At 41.2% G+C, this 13,116-nt stretch overlaps 1 long non-coding RNA gene across 1 annotated transcript; it reads left to right on the top strand.

Annotated features, from left to right (window-relative positions):
- The first annotated feature begins 4,197 nt into the window (after positions 1–4,197).
- On the top strand, positions 4,198–12,601 carry LOC311040362. The gene is made up of 3 exons (XR_014600262.1): positions 4,198–4,328; positions 6,211–6,292; positions 12,524–12,601. It is a non-coding gene; the product is annotated as an uncharacterized lncRNA (long non-coding RNA).
- The last annotated feature ends 515 nt before the right edge of the window (positions 12,602–13,116 follow it).

The following is a 13,116-nucleotide window of genomic DNA, read 5'->3' on the forward strand; positions in this document are numbered from 1 at the left end:
ATGTATTCATTGATAGTCATGTTGTGTGAAATGCAACTCAGATGAAGTCTGCACCAAGTGAGGCTTGAACTGGTGACCTTCAGGTTGTGGGGCACACATTTAAGCGAGAAGCCACCAACAGACAAGAACCTGTGAAAAAGGAGATCACACAGATCATACAGTTTCACGCAAATAGCTGAAAAATCCTGGGTTTAAGTGTTTTTCAAACTGCTCAAGATTGCGGACAATCTAAGGGCGGTGCTTACTGGTCAACGTGATAGATGTGTTCCTCATTAGTCAAGGCACATGTGTAAGCAGGTCTAATGGCTGTCGGCCAAACGAGGCATGACTTTTGCCTGTTTAAAGTTTCAATTTTCAAAAAATTGCTATAGCGCCCCCGTTTGACCAATTGGAGTAAGATTGGTTTCAGTGATATTTGGAATGGCCCTTTACATTTCTGCAAAGTTTCAAAGAATGGTAAGTCTGCATGTATGTGTTAGGGGCAGATGAATAATTGTCATAAAACTGCAATATTCATTGGCTCATTAAAGCTTCATTTTTTCACTTATGGAAGATATTTTGCAAACGTTTTTTGGTATAGGTCCAAAGTTCATGTGTAAAAAGTTTCGTGCAGATTACTCAAAAATCCCAGGAGGAGATAGGTTTTAACTGTTTTTCATATAATTCCAAATGGTGGGAGATCTAAAGGTCAGAGGTCAAAAGTCAGAGTGTGAAAGTTGTTCAGCATGAGGAGACGCATGTGTGCATCGAAGTTTCATGGCTGTAGGTCAAACACGGCATGAGTTGTACCTGTTCAAAGTTGGCATTTTTCAATTGAGTGCTATAGCGCCACCTTTTGACGAAAGATTGTGAGAATTATTTCTTGATCGTTTTTCATGACCATCTATCATATGGCCGAGTTTCATAAAAAGCGACTGCACGGTTCAGCCAGAACTGCCAAAAGTGGCAGAAGAAGAAGAAATGGAATAATGCGAATAACAATATGGGTCCATGCTGGAAGCCTGGCCCCATAATAATGTTTTGGTGAGAGCGTTTGCCCCAACTGTCACTCAAAGTGGCTACTGGCCAATCACAGCGCGTCCTTGCACAAGCGTATTGGCCAATCATGCACAACTGGTTTAGACTATGGAGTCACGCGTCCTGGACAGTCAGCTCCCATGCAGAGTGAGTGAGTGGTGTGCCATCAAAGACTTGGGCAAAGGCCAATGTAGGACATTGTTATTGAGGGGTCCCAGACCACTTGGTGTTGACCATTGTGTTAGCATTTTATTTTGGCACCCTTCATTCATAAGTTCCCAAGCACGGTTTGACAGTAGGAGGCCCTCTCTGTAGCCTACAGGTCATGGTTCCAACACTACGGGCACAAGCTAGCCTGGTTCCAGACCATAGATCCCGCCCACTCTCTGAGTGAGCTCCTCTTCAGCTTCTGTCTGATAATCAGGCTAGGCACAAGCCGCATCGTTGTAATTTCCAGGGGCCGGAGGTGATGTGGCTTTGGATGAAGGCAGAGAAAGCAACACAAAAACATGGAAGTCAACCACACACACTTTTGAACTTTCTTGGTGTTTGTTCATATTCCAAGCATCTACAGCAGTAGGAGCAATGTCACAATGTCTGTGTTCTCCTGTGGGTTCTGTGGATGAATTAATGCACGTTTAGCCTTGATGAGTTATGAAATGATTCTACTGTAAACCCAGATTAATGGTTCATCAGAAATGCACTATTTTTCATCCTGTGACATTTATTAAGCCTTGATTTCATTTTTTTGTGCATGCATGCGTGCGTGCATGTGAGTGTGTGTGTGTGTGTGTGTGTGTGTGTGTGTGTGTGTGTGTGTGTGTGTGTGTGTGTGTGTGTGTGTGTGTGTGTGTGTGTGTGTGTGTGTGTACATTGCAGCTGCCAAATGAGTAACTATGTGGTGTTGCGTGGTGTTGCTCGATTTGTGTTCATGTGACAAACAGAGCACAGTTATTTAATAATACATCACGCCGTTTCAACGGCTAAGCTAGCGACACGTTGACTTTTATTCCTCTCTTAAATATGATCCCCATGTTTGCCGCATCTGATTTGTTTCTCAACTCTGGTCTTTAGGACTGACTGTCCACACTGTTATTTGCGAGCGATCAGATCGGATTTGTCTTTTTAGACATCATCAACTTATCTGCAATGCTTCCTGTTGTAATGAGATAGGCCTGAGTAGGGTACACTAGACTAGAGTCATATGACGTACATGTTGTCACCAGCTGTCCTACAGACATCTGCATGCCTCTCACTGTTTCTATTCACTTCCTATGTTCACTGAACTGCTCCTTTGAGCTTGTGACCGTGTCCTGGTGGCTGATCTAGTGAGCGTACCATGTAGACACACAACAACTCATGGTAACGTCACAGGTTTTTAATCCCTCTCTGTCTCTCTCTCTCTCTCATGTTGTTCTTCCATGTGTCAGATCCTTCCATCTTGTCTTCATGTCATCACCCGTCTGCTGACATCTGCACAGAGAGGAGGCTTCTCAGCAGCTCTCTACACACACACACACACACACACACACACACACACACACACACACACACACACACACACACACACACACACACACACACACACTGTCATGAAAACACACACTCAACAGGTGAGCAACACACACTGCAGTCAGATACACACGCACGCTTTTTCTATGCTTTTTCACCACCAAAATATTTTATTAAGGTCACCAAAGGATACTCATGAGTATCACTGTGCTGTGCATGCACCTTAACTTTACCTGATGAGCCTCCAATAAAGCCTCTGGACAAACCAAGCGCTGGTGGATCATGGTCTGCATACAGTCCATGTCCATCAGAGCTTGGTGTGTAGGCCTACTCCCTTGCATACAGTACCAGTATGTAGTATGCTGCAGTACCCCTTCTGGACCAGGAGAGGGCACAGTGAAGCCTGCTGGTATAGGCTCTGCTAACTCTTCAGATAGCAGAGGTAACAGGCGCACGGCCTTTAGCTCTTCTGTCCATCCACACCACATTGCTGTGGACTTAAAGACCTTTCAGTGGTCATTGTGTCAGTGTGCAGGTTAAATATGATGCCAAAGCTCTCTGCTACTGCGTTCTGATCCAGAACCTCAGTCTCAGTACAACAGACAGACACGGCTAGAACACACAATAAATAGTATATACAGTATAACCTGACCCTGTGACATCATCACCTGATCTGCTGCAGACACCCTGCCTCCCCCGCTCACAGATGGCCCCTAGACCAAGGGTTCACAAACTTTTCAGGCTGTGACCCCCCCAAAATAATCATATTTGAACTGGGGACCCCCCCACCCTGACAAGCACTTGGAATTGTAGGAGTTGAGGCATTACATTTAGTTTGACTCATTTCCACAGATAAATATTCGGCACAATGTTTGCCTCTTTCTTACGTAATATTTGACAATTTGGCCAATTTGGTTTTAAAAAGCTTTTAAAAGTCCTTAAATTGTAACTTGTAAAGAAGTGTGCAGATACCCTGTGTTTACACGTACAGTATACTATGTGTTGGTTTGTTTACTGTTGAGTGAGAAAACAATGTTGCACATTAAGCTAATCATCTGTGGACCCCCCCGGTCCCCCCAAAATAATTTGGGGACCCCCCTGTGGGTCCCAACCCCCAGTTTGGGAACCACTGACCAAGACCATACCCGGCTGCCACATACATCGCATCTTTAAATTACTATACAGAATGACTGACACAGCAGCCAACTTGACACTATCTACTGGCTAGCTGAACCCATTAATTTCCACTAGCATTGCAACAAAATGCTAACAAGCTTCAAGTGGATATTTCTCAGTAACTATAGAGATGATTTAATGGTTTTCAACTATTTGTGTGATAGGGTCTTTATTTTTTTAATTTTACATTAACCACTTGAACCCTCGCATCCATATTCTGGGGGGAAAATAGCAGATCTATAAGCTCACAACGCGCCTGTGACACAAGAGGTTTGATGTAGAGGGGAAAAAGAGCAGACCAAGTACCAAATGTCACGTTTACGAAGTATTGAGGGTTGAAGTGGTTAAATGTCTGAAAACACACATTTAACATGAATCCTATACGTAGTGGGGGTCCCTGCTTCATTCTCTCTCAGCTAAGGGGTTCTTGCGCCTGAAAAACGTTGAAGACCCCTGCCTTAAAATATTATAATATTTGGTGTGTTATGTTATGTTGGACTTTGATGACCTGCTGTGACATTTCCCCCCGAAATGTTTTAATGTTTTTTTTTTCTTTTTAGGGCAGAAACACTTTTCTGTGAGTGATTTTGTTACGTGTGCAACATTTGATGGAATTAAATCGTGTGAGTTCCAAGTTGTGTTTGAACTCTTCAATGATGTTTTTACATTGATTATAATATGTACAGGATCATGTTCAGTGATTATCTAACTATATAAATGGCGAGCAACTTCCGCACCCTGGGTGCGACACCCCACAGCTCTGTTATCGAATAAACAACGCACCGCCAGACCACATGTCGGCAACTGACTCGCCACGGCGGCCGCGCTGAATTTACGCCTCGCGTAGGGGACATCTCACTGCTCACTACAGCTTTTCCACCGCGCAACATAATTAATTCTACTCACCAAATGTCGGACAAAACGGAAGGGGAGGCAGCTTCGTACCGTTTACCCTGCGCACGACCTCATCACCACAACAGCTGCCAGCCGCTGCGGGGGTTTTTTCCTTTTTTTCAAAACTTTTTTTTTGGTCACCATTTTCTCCAGATACCATTTCTGGTGTAACGTATGCGCTGGCTTGCGCCGCCATTGCACTCTGCCCATCTCCTCCACACCAACACACACGCAGCTCCTTTGCTTCAACCCCCCCCCCCCCCCCCCCCCTTCTTACGTACCTCCTTTGTTCCACCCAGGCCGTTACTTTCACTTCACTCATGTCTCGATCACACTATGTCCGTCCTTCACGTGCCATGTTCATCCCAAACACAAAAACAAACAAGTCGGGTTGCCAAGTCGTTGGCATGCCAGGTTCTCTAAAAACAAGCGCCAGAAACAAGCAACCACCTTCATGAAAAAAAAAAATACACCGAAGGGGTCCGCCATGTTCCAGGGGGGTCCCCGCGCGGCCCAACACTCCACAGGGGGGCCGTCGACCAGCAGGGGGTCCGCGGGGGTCCCCCTCAAACATCAAAAATATATTTTTTTCAAAATTTTTTTTTTTTTTTTTTTCTTTTCCACAGTTTTACTCCAGCAATTTGAGTACCCCAATATACACGCGGCCACGCTGGGCCCCGTGCGCGGCTGGGGTTGAGGGGGGCGTAGCCCCCCGAAACTCTAGTTGCAAGATAAACCCCAACACATAGTGACACAGGACCGATGGACAGGACATTTACACTAAATATGTATTTTAAAATCGATGTATTAGCTTCTGCTCAGTGCTTCCTTAGCAACATAAACAGGACTGTGGTCTCTGAGATGTTGCAACAGTCTGATCCAACAGGTTTCATTTCCATTTTTAATGAACGCTACAGACCAAAATATCAAATGACAGATGTCATGCCCCCTTGATGAATCATCCCCTTGGACAAATGTGAAGACAGAACAGATTGTGTTCCCCAGTCAACAGAAAAACATGAACATTTAACAACAACACAACAATCTTATGTTATGTGCTAACTCACACAGGCTTGATCACTGGGGCACATTCATTGTTAGAAAGAAAGTCTTCACGTTTTATTAGATACAAATTACCATGGTGTAGGCTACACACTTATGAGTGTAATTTGAAGGATTAGTGTTTGTGTTAGTGTTGATAAAATGTGAAGCTGTGTCTCAAGCACACATTTATCTAGCTATATGACTTGGATAAACTGACATCCATGCTTCACAACAGCAGTGTGTTGAGAGAGGATGACAACAGAACACAACACAACACAACACAACACAACACAACACAACACAACACACTGTGTTGGGGAGCATGGATGGCAGTTTATCCATTTCCCTCTTTTATCTCAAAGTGTAAACAGAGGGAGGTGCTGCTCTCAGCTCAGTGCACACATCAAAGCAAAGGTCCCATCAGGACACGTTATGTAGAATAAAATAGCCTAATGTATGTTCAGTATTTCAAAATCATTGTTTTTAGAGAGTTTGAGAATCATTCATAGCCTGTATTGTATTTTCATATTCTTCACGGTTCTAAACAAGTGTTTTGTTTTTCCTTAGGCCTGTATTTACAGTCAGTGTCAGATGGGGCCAGTGACCAGGAGACCTTTACTACCTACCAGGGGCCCAGTGTTAATGTACTGTGAGTACAACGTCTGACCACTAGGGTTCCCATGTCACTGGCGCGTTATTATGAATCCCACGCCAGGTCCTGGCAAACCCGCTGTAAACCCGCTGTGATTGGTCAGTAGTCGCTGTGATTGACAGTTATCGTTTTTGCTACTATGCCTAAACCTAACCCTAACCCTAACATCAGTAAGACTATGCCTGCCAGGGAGCCAATCAGACAGGTAAGGCGGGTCTAAATCCTGGAGCGTTGGTGGGATCCATAATCAGGCGTCACTGGCAACACATTCTCACTTGGAACTCATGAAATATGGCAGCTTGGTCACATGACCAGGCGTCACCAATGACCTCTAGTCACTGGTGTTTTTTGATGCTGGCCCAGTGCTGACGCAATCCACTTCTATAGAAATCCCAGAACATCATCATCTACACACCCTTAGTACTACGATATACAAACAACCACAGCATCATATTTAAACACCCATGTAGTATAATATAATTATGTATATTGAGTCAATTCGTTCAGCATTTTTATTAGTAGCCTACAGTGGTTAGCACTTGAGAATGGCAGTAATACCATCTGAGTGCCTCTGTGGTGCCACTGTGGTACCACCACTACTTGGTGGTGCCACATTTGACACCTTTTTTTAAGGTGTAGTGTGGCTGATTGCCCACGATGTGGCGCATGTGAGTCCATGAACCCAGTATAGTATTAGCAGCAGGGGAAGGGTGAATGCATTTAAAAGTGATTGTTATTTTTATTTTTTGTAAACATAGAAAATAATGCAGAGTCCTTAGGATGAATTCAAAAGCAATTGTTTCTTTAAATACAACTGTGTTTCATGGTGGAAGAAGTGCACAGACATTTTACTAAAGTAAAAGTAGCAATACCACAATATGAAAATACTCTATTACAACCAAAAGGCCTGTGTTCAAAATGTTACTTGAGTAAAAGCACAAAAGTATTTGCATCAAAATATACTTAAAGTACCAAAAGTAAAAGTACTAAAATGTTTCAAAGTAACCGATCTACAAGCTTGTAGATCGGCTATTTTCAAATGGTATAAAATAGGGCTAAAGTGGTTAATGTATGTTTTATAATATAACAATTTGTATCTGCAAAGTAACTGAAGTTTTCAAACAATTGTAGTGGAGTAAAAGTACAATATTTGCCCCTGCAGATGTAGTGGAGTGGAAGTAAAAGTACAGTAATACTCCAGTAAAGTAAAAAACACCATCATTTTTCATAAGGTTCTAGGCGACCCAAGTGGGAATCGTACCCCAACCTCCAACTTTACAGATCCCTTTCATTAACCACTACACTACTGGTATAGTTAATGTGATGGCTGTATCAGATAACAAGACACTACACACATAAGGGGCATCTCACTTCAGCTGAAACAGAGAAGTGTTACTTGAGTAAAAGTACAAAAGTATTGTCATCAAAATATACTTAAAGTACCAAAAGTAAAAGTACTAGAATGTTTGAAAGTAGTAAAAAAAAAAGCTTGTAGATCGGCTATTTTCAAATGGTATAAAATAGGGCTAAAGTGGTTAATGTGTTTTATAATATAATCATTTATATCTGCAAAGTAACCAAAGTTTTCAAACAATTGTAGTGGAGTAAAAGTACAATATTTGCCCCTGCAGATGTAGTGGAGTAGAAGTAAAAGTAGTAAAGCATTGGCATCAAAATATACTTAAAGTACCAAAAGTAAAATTACTAAAATGTTTTGAAAGTAGAAAAAAAAATGGATTGGAAGAGAGAGAGAGAGAGAAGGGGGGGTTTACATTATTTGAGGTAAGGGGGAAGGAAGGGGGAAGGGATATAGAATAGCCAAAACAGGTTATGCTAATGCACACATCCTGCCAAGGAGTCTGTCTGGTCTCCCAAAAACATGTTCTTGACAGTGAAAATCAGATCTCAGATAGTTGACAATAGTCTGTCTACAACGATAGTCGCACGCACGCACGCACGCACGCACGCACGCACGCACGCACGCACGCACGCACGCACGCACGCACGCACGCACGCACGCACGCACACACACACACACACACACACACACACACACACACACACACACACACTCTGCACCACTAGTGCAGTGGTTAGTGAGACTGACTTCCAAGAGTGAGATCAGAGATCAATTCCTGCTGGAGAGGCAAAGAACTTTATGGAACTGTTGTTTCCGTATTTAAACTGTTTTTATGTGGTTGGTTTGGCTAATATTCTTTAATGTAATAAACATATTTGTTATAAAGAAACAATCTCTTTTGCAATCATCCAATCAAAAAACCAAAGCAATCCTGTGTACCAGTTTAACCCTATATCACCCAAACGTATCATATATGATACACACATTACACTGATTTCTTAATAAATCAGTGTAATCAATACTTGGACCAAGAACCTGTTTTATCATATCTGACACATCCCCACTTCCCCCTGGACCATACCATTTGCTTTGCAGGTAGTTACAGAGCCTCAGGTGGTCTGACCCAAAATGTCTGCCATCAACTAAACAGGAGAGGTTGATGCACTACTAACAAACAATTATTTTTTAAGCAGTTCGGGCACGTTTTCCTAGTATATCTTTACTAATATTTTGAAATAAGTGTTGGATAACTTGAATGCACTTATGAGCTCTCAAAATGTAGCATTGGAGTTTGTTTTTTATGATGTCAAAAGTGTTTGTATCATATTTGATACTACAGGTCTATTGTCCTTTATGATTTGTATCATATTTGATACTACAGGTCTAAAAAAAAATGAAAACCGACTTGATTTTTTTATTTTTCATTTTTTTTTATCCCATGATTTTGTAACCCTATTTTTTACACCCAGTGCCAATCTCTATGTAATCCTGGGCACTACACTCCCTCTACCAACCTAGGGAGGCCAGGGCCGAGCTCATGCCTCCTTCAATGCATGAGAGCCAACTGACCTTCTTGTCACCTGATAGGGGAGAGTTTCCCTGGTTGGACGTAGCGCGTGGAAGGAACACGTTATTCCAACCAGTTCCTTTCCCCTCCATCAGGCGCCTCGGCTGGCCAGGGGGAGGCAGTAAAACCAGTAATACCCCAAGGCAGTAATACCCCTTGTATCAAATATGATACAACAAATAAATCATACAAAGGACTGTTAAAAAAAAAATCAAACATGTTTTAAGACCCAATAAAGTGTCCCTTTTCAAAATCTTGGAATTTTCTGACCTTTCCTTCATAGTTCAGGTTCTACAGGGTTAAACACTGCAGGCCTCACTCAATGTAACCATTGAAACAACTTTAAAGGGCTAATATAACAGTAACAATAACTTTAACTTGAAAATGTAAGTTCTTGCAGCTCTGTTCAAATACAGTATATGATTTTCACTGTCAAGAACATGTTTTTGGGAGACCAGGCAGACTCCTTGGCAGGATGTGTGCATTAGCATAACCTGTTTTGGCTTGGTAGATCAATTCACTTCTAGATATCCCTTCCCCCTCACCTCAAATAATGTAAAACCCCTTCTCTCTCTCTCTCTCCCTCTTCCAATCCATTTTTTTCTACTTTGAAAACATTTTAGTACTTTTACTTTTGGTACTTTAAGTATATTTTGATGCCAATACTTTATTACTTTTACTTCTACTCCACTACATCTGCAGGGGCAAATATTGTACTTTTACTCCACTTCAATTGTTTGAAAACTTTAGTTACTTTGCAGATATAAATGATTATATTATAAAACATATACATTAACCACTTTAGCCCTATTTTATACCATTTGAAAATAGCCGATCTACAAGCTTGTAGATTGACTACTTTCAAACATTTTAGTACTTTTACTTTTGGTACTTTAAGTCTATTTTGATGACAATACTTTTGTACTTTTATTCAAGTAACACTTCTCTGTTTCAGCTGAAGTGAGATGCCCCTTCTGTGTGTAGTGTCTTGTTATCTGATACAGCCATCACATTAACTATACCAGTAGTGTAGTGGTTAATGAAAGGGATCTGTAAAGTTGGAGGTTGGGGTACGATTCCCACTTGGGTCGCCTAGAACCTTATGAAAAATGATGGTGTTTTTTACTTTACTGGAGTATTACTGTACTTTTACTTCCACTCCACTACATCTGCAGGGGCAAATATTGTACTTTTACTCCACTACAATTGTTTGAAAACTTTAGTTACTTTGCAGATATAAATTGTTATATTATAAAACATATACATTAACCACTTTAGCCCTATTTTATACCATTTGAAAATAGCCGTTACTTTAAAACATTTTAGTACTTTTACTTTTGGTACTTTAAGTATATTTTGATGCCAATACTTTTGTACTTTTACTCAAGTAACATTTTGAACACAGGCCTTTTAGATGTAATAGAGTATTTTTATATTGTGGTATTGCTACTTTTACTTAAGTAAAATGTTTTTTAATGTTTCATTCCTGAGGGTTATATTTAATAGCCCACTGAGTGCAATTTACCAAAATACTTCTTGATAGTATAACCCATACAATAATTTTTTTCACTTCTCAACAAGTTCAGCTTCAATTGCAGCCTCTGTTGACTGGAAGCAGCCCTGTCTCAAATAGACACAAAATGCCTGTGTCTGGGCATTAGTTGCTCTCTACCGCCATCTAGTGGCACCACAGAGAAAAAAGCGGTACCACAAAAGTAGGTGGTACCAGAGAGGCGCCAGAGGGGTGCCACCCCTGACATTCTGAAGGTACAACCACTGTAGTAGTTGAAGCAAGTTTCACTTGTTACACAGACGTGTTGTTTTGTGTGTTCCTGCCTGCAGGGCGTGCAGGCATTGAGCGAGAGAATGCCTTTGAGATCATATTACGTCATCCACTGACTAAGCTGAACTAAACTAAACAGCACTGAGGGACAACTTGGCCTCAAATGCACTCTAGCTCACTTCCTGAAAAGCTCTGTTCAGGCAGTTCAGTTGCAAATGCAACATTTTGATTGGCTGAAGACAGTTCCTCTGTTCACTGGGCTGAACTGCATGAGGAAACGAGAAACAGGCAGCGTTCCCCATAGACTGACCCAGGCAGGAGTGGCTGACATAGTATCTCGGGTTGGGGCACCGCTTCCGTCGAAGTAAAGATTTAGAGAGAGTAGCCTATCGTTGGTGTCGGAAAGTGACGCCCAGGAATGTGACCATGAGGTTGTATTGAATGTCAGTTCTCCTCTATAATCCCATTTGAATTTCAATGCTTTATTATTTTTAATATTCAAATATATTTGAATATTTTATATAATATATAATTATATAAAATATGTATTTTTTAATTATATAATATATTCATAGTTGTACAATATTAAACACCCACGTGCACACATACAAATGCTATAACAACAGGCTAAACAAAATAGTGAAACCAACTATATTAGTTAAGGGTTATAGCTTTAATTTAGGTTCATTTTCAGTTTTTTTGATAAAAGGAGAGTAATATATATTGGGTCTCTCTCTCTTGTTGTGACCCATCACCGCTTTATGTTTGTGCGTTCCTGCCTAGTGCCTGTTTTTGCTTCGGACAGAGAAAAGAAGAGCTGAGCTCTACATTACAGACGGATAATGTTACACAAAAGCTTTCACTATTGTCATAATTATTAAAGTTTCTTAAATGTAACTTTCAAGTGAAGTTTATGTGGGGAAACTTTAAGGGCTGAACCAACGTGGTGTGTCTCTGTGTGACCAGAGTGTCTGACACACATATACACACACACACACACACACACACACACACACACACACACACACACACACACACACACACACACACACACACACAATGTACGTGTATGTATTTACATGGTCTCTGCTTGACACCCTATTTACAAGATCTCTGCTTAAACAAGCTCAGTGCTTAATGAGTCTCCCAGTTTAGTAGACCTTGTATTGTGAATTTTTTGTACTTCCATGTACTGACGTTCTCATGTCTTACTAAATAAAGTACATCAATCAATCAATTAAAAACCCTGCTCAATACGATTGCCATGGTGATCCTTTTAAATAATCGGTTTATCTAATTTAGCAGCAGATGTATAGAATATTTCACATTACAAAGATTAAATGCCGTCACATCACAAGCTACATAACATCAACCAGTGTTGTTTCAGTTACGTAAAGAAGGTGATGATGACTATGAGCAGTATGTGCTTAATGTGTCAGTCAGCCATATTATTCTTTGTTAAGGCTGTAATGTTGTTTGTTTTTTCTTGTTTCCTTTTCTCATGTGTCTCTCCCCCAGATAACCACAGTGCCCCCCTTCTTACCAGGGACGGTTTAACCCCTTCAGCGTGCTACCCACAACGGCAGTCAGGTGGGCACAGCACTCAAACACACTGCTCGGGTTTTAAGGCATTTGTGCATTTTATCAGACATGATTTACTGTACAGTCTGTAACCTAAAGTACAGTATGTGTTCATGTATTTACATGTAATAATAATTACCACAGCTGTAAATACAGAGGAGGGGCCCACATAATTGATATTTGATTGACCTATATACAGTATGTGGTGGCAGATGGGAAACGTGTGTCGAAATGAAACTAGCGTAGAAGTCGTCTGCCCGGCCTGAAAGGGGTGTAGCAAGGCCCTGGGTTTTAAGAGAAACATCTGTAGTGCTGTGAAGGGTCCCACGGGAAGAAGTAAGAAGTAAGCTTTGTGTCTGCCAGAGGACAGAGAGAGTAGGGAAGAGGTCACCATTAAGAACAGTCAGTTAGACGGCGTATGAGCTTTCCTGGCGTGAAAGGATAATCAGACTGCTGATGATTATCAGCATGATTATATTATTAATTTACGTGATTCGGAAAGGAACAAGATTGTGTGATATATTGTGTAA

The sequence above is a fragment of the Gymnoscopelus microlampas genome (assembly GCF_963454915.1).
Source record: "Gymnoscopelus microlampas genome assembly, chromosome: 24".
Lineage (NCBI taxonomy): Eukaryota > Metazoa > Chordata > Actinopteri > Myctophiformes > Myctophidae > Gymnoscopelus > Gymnoscopelus microlampas.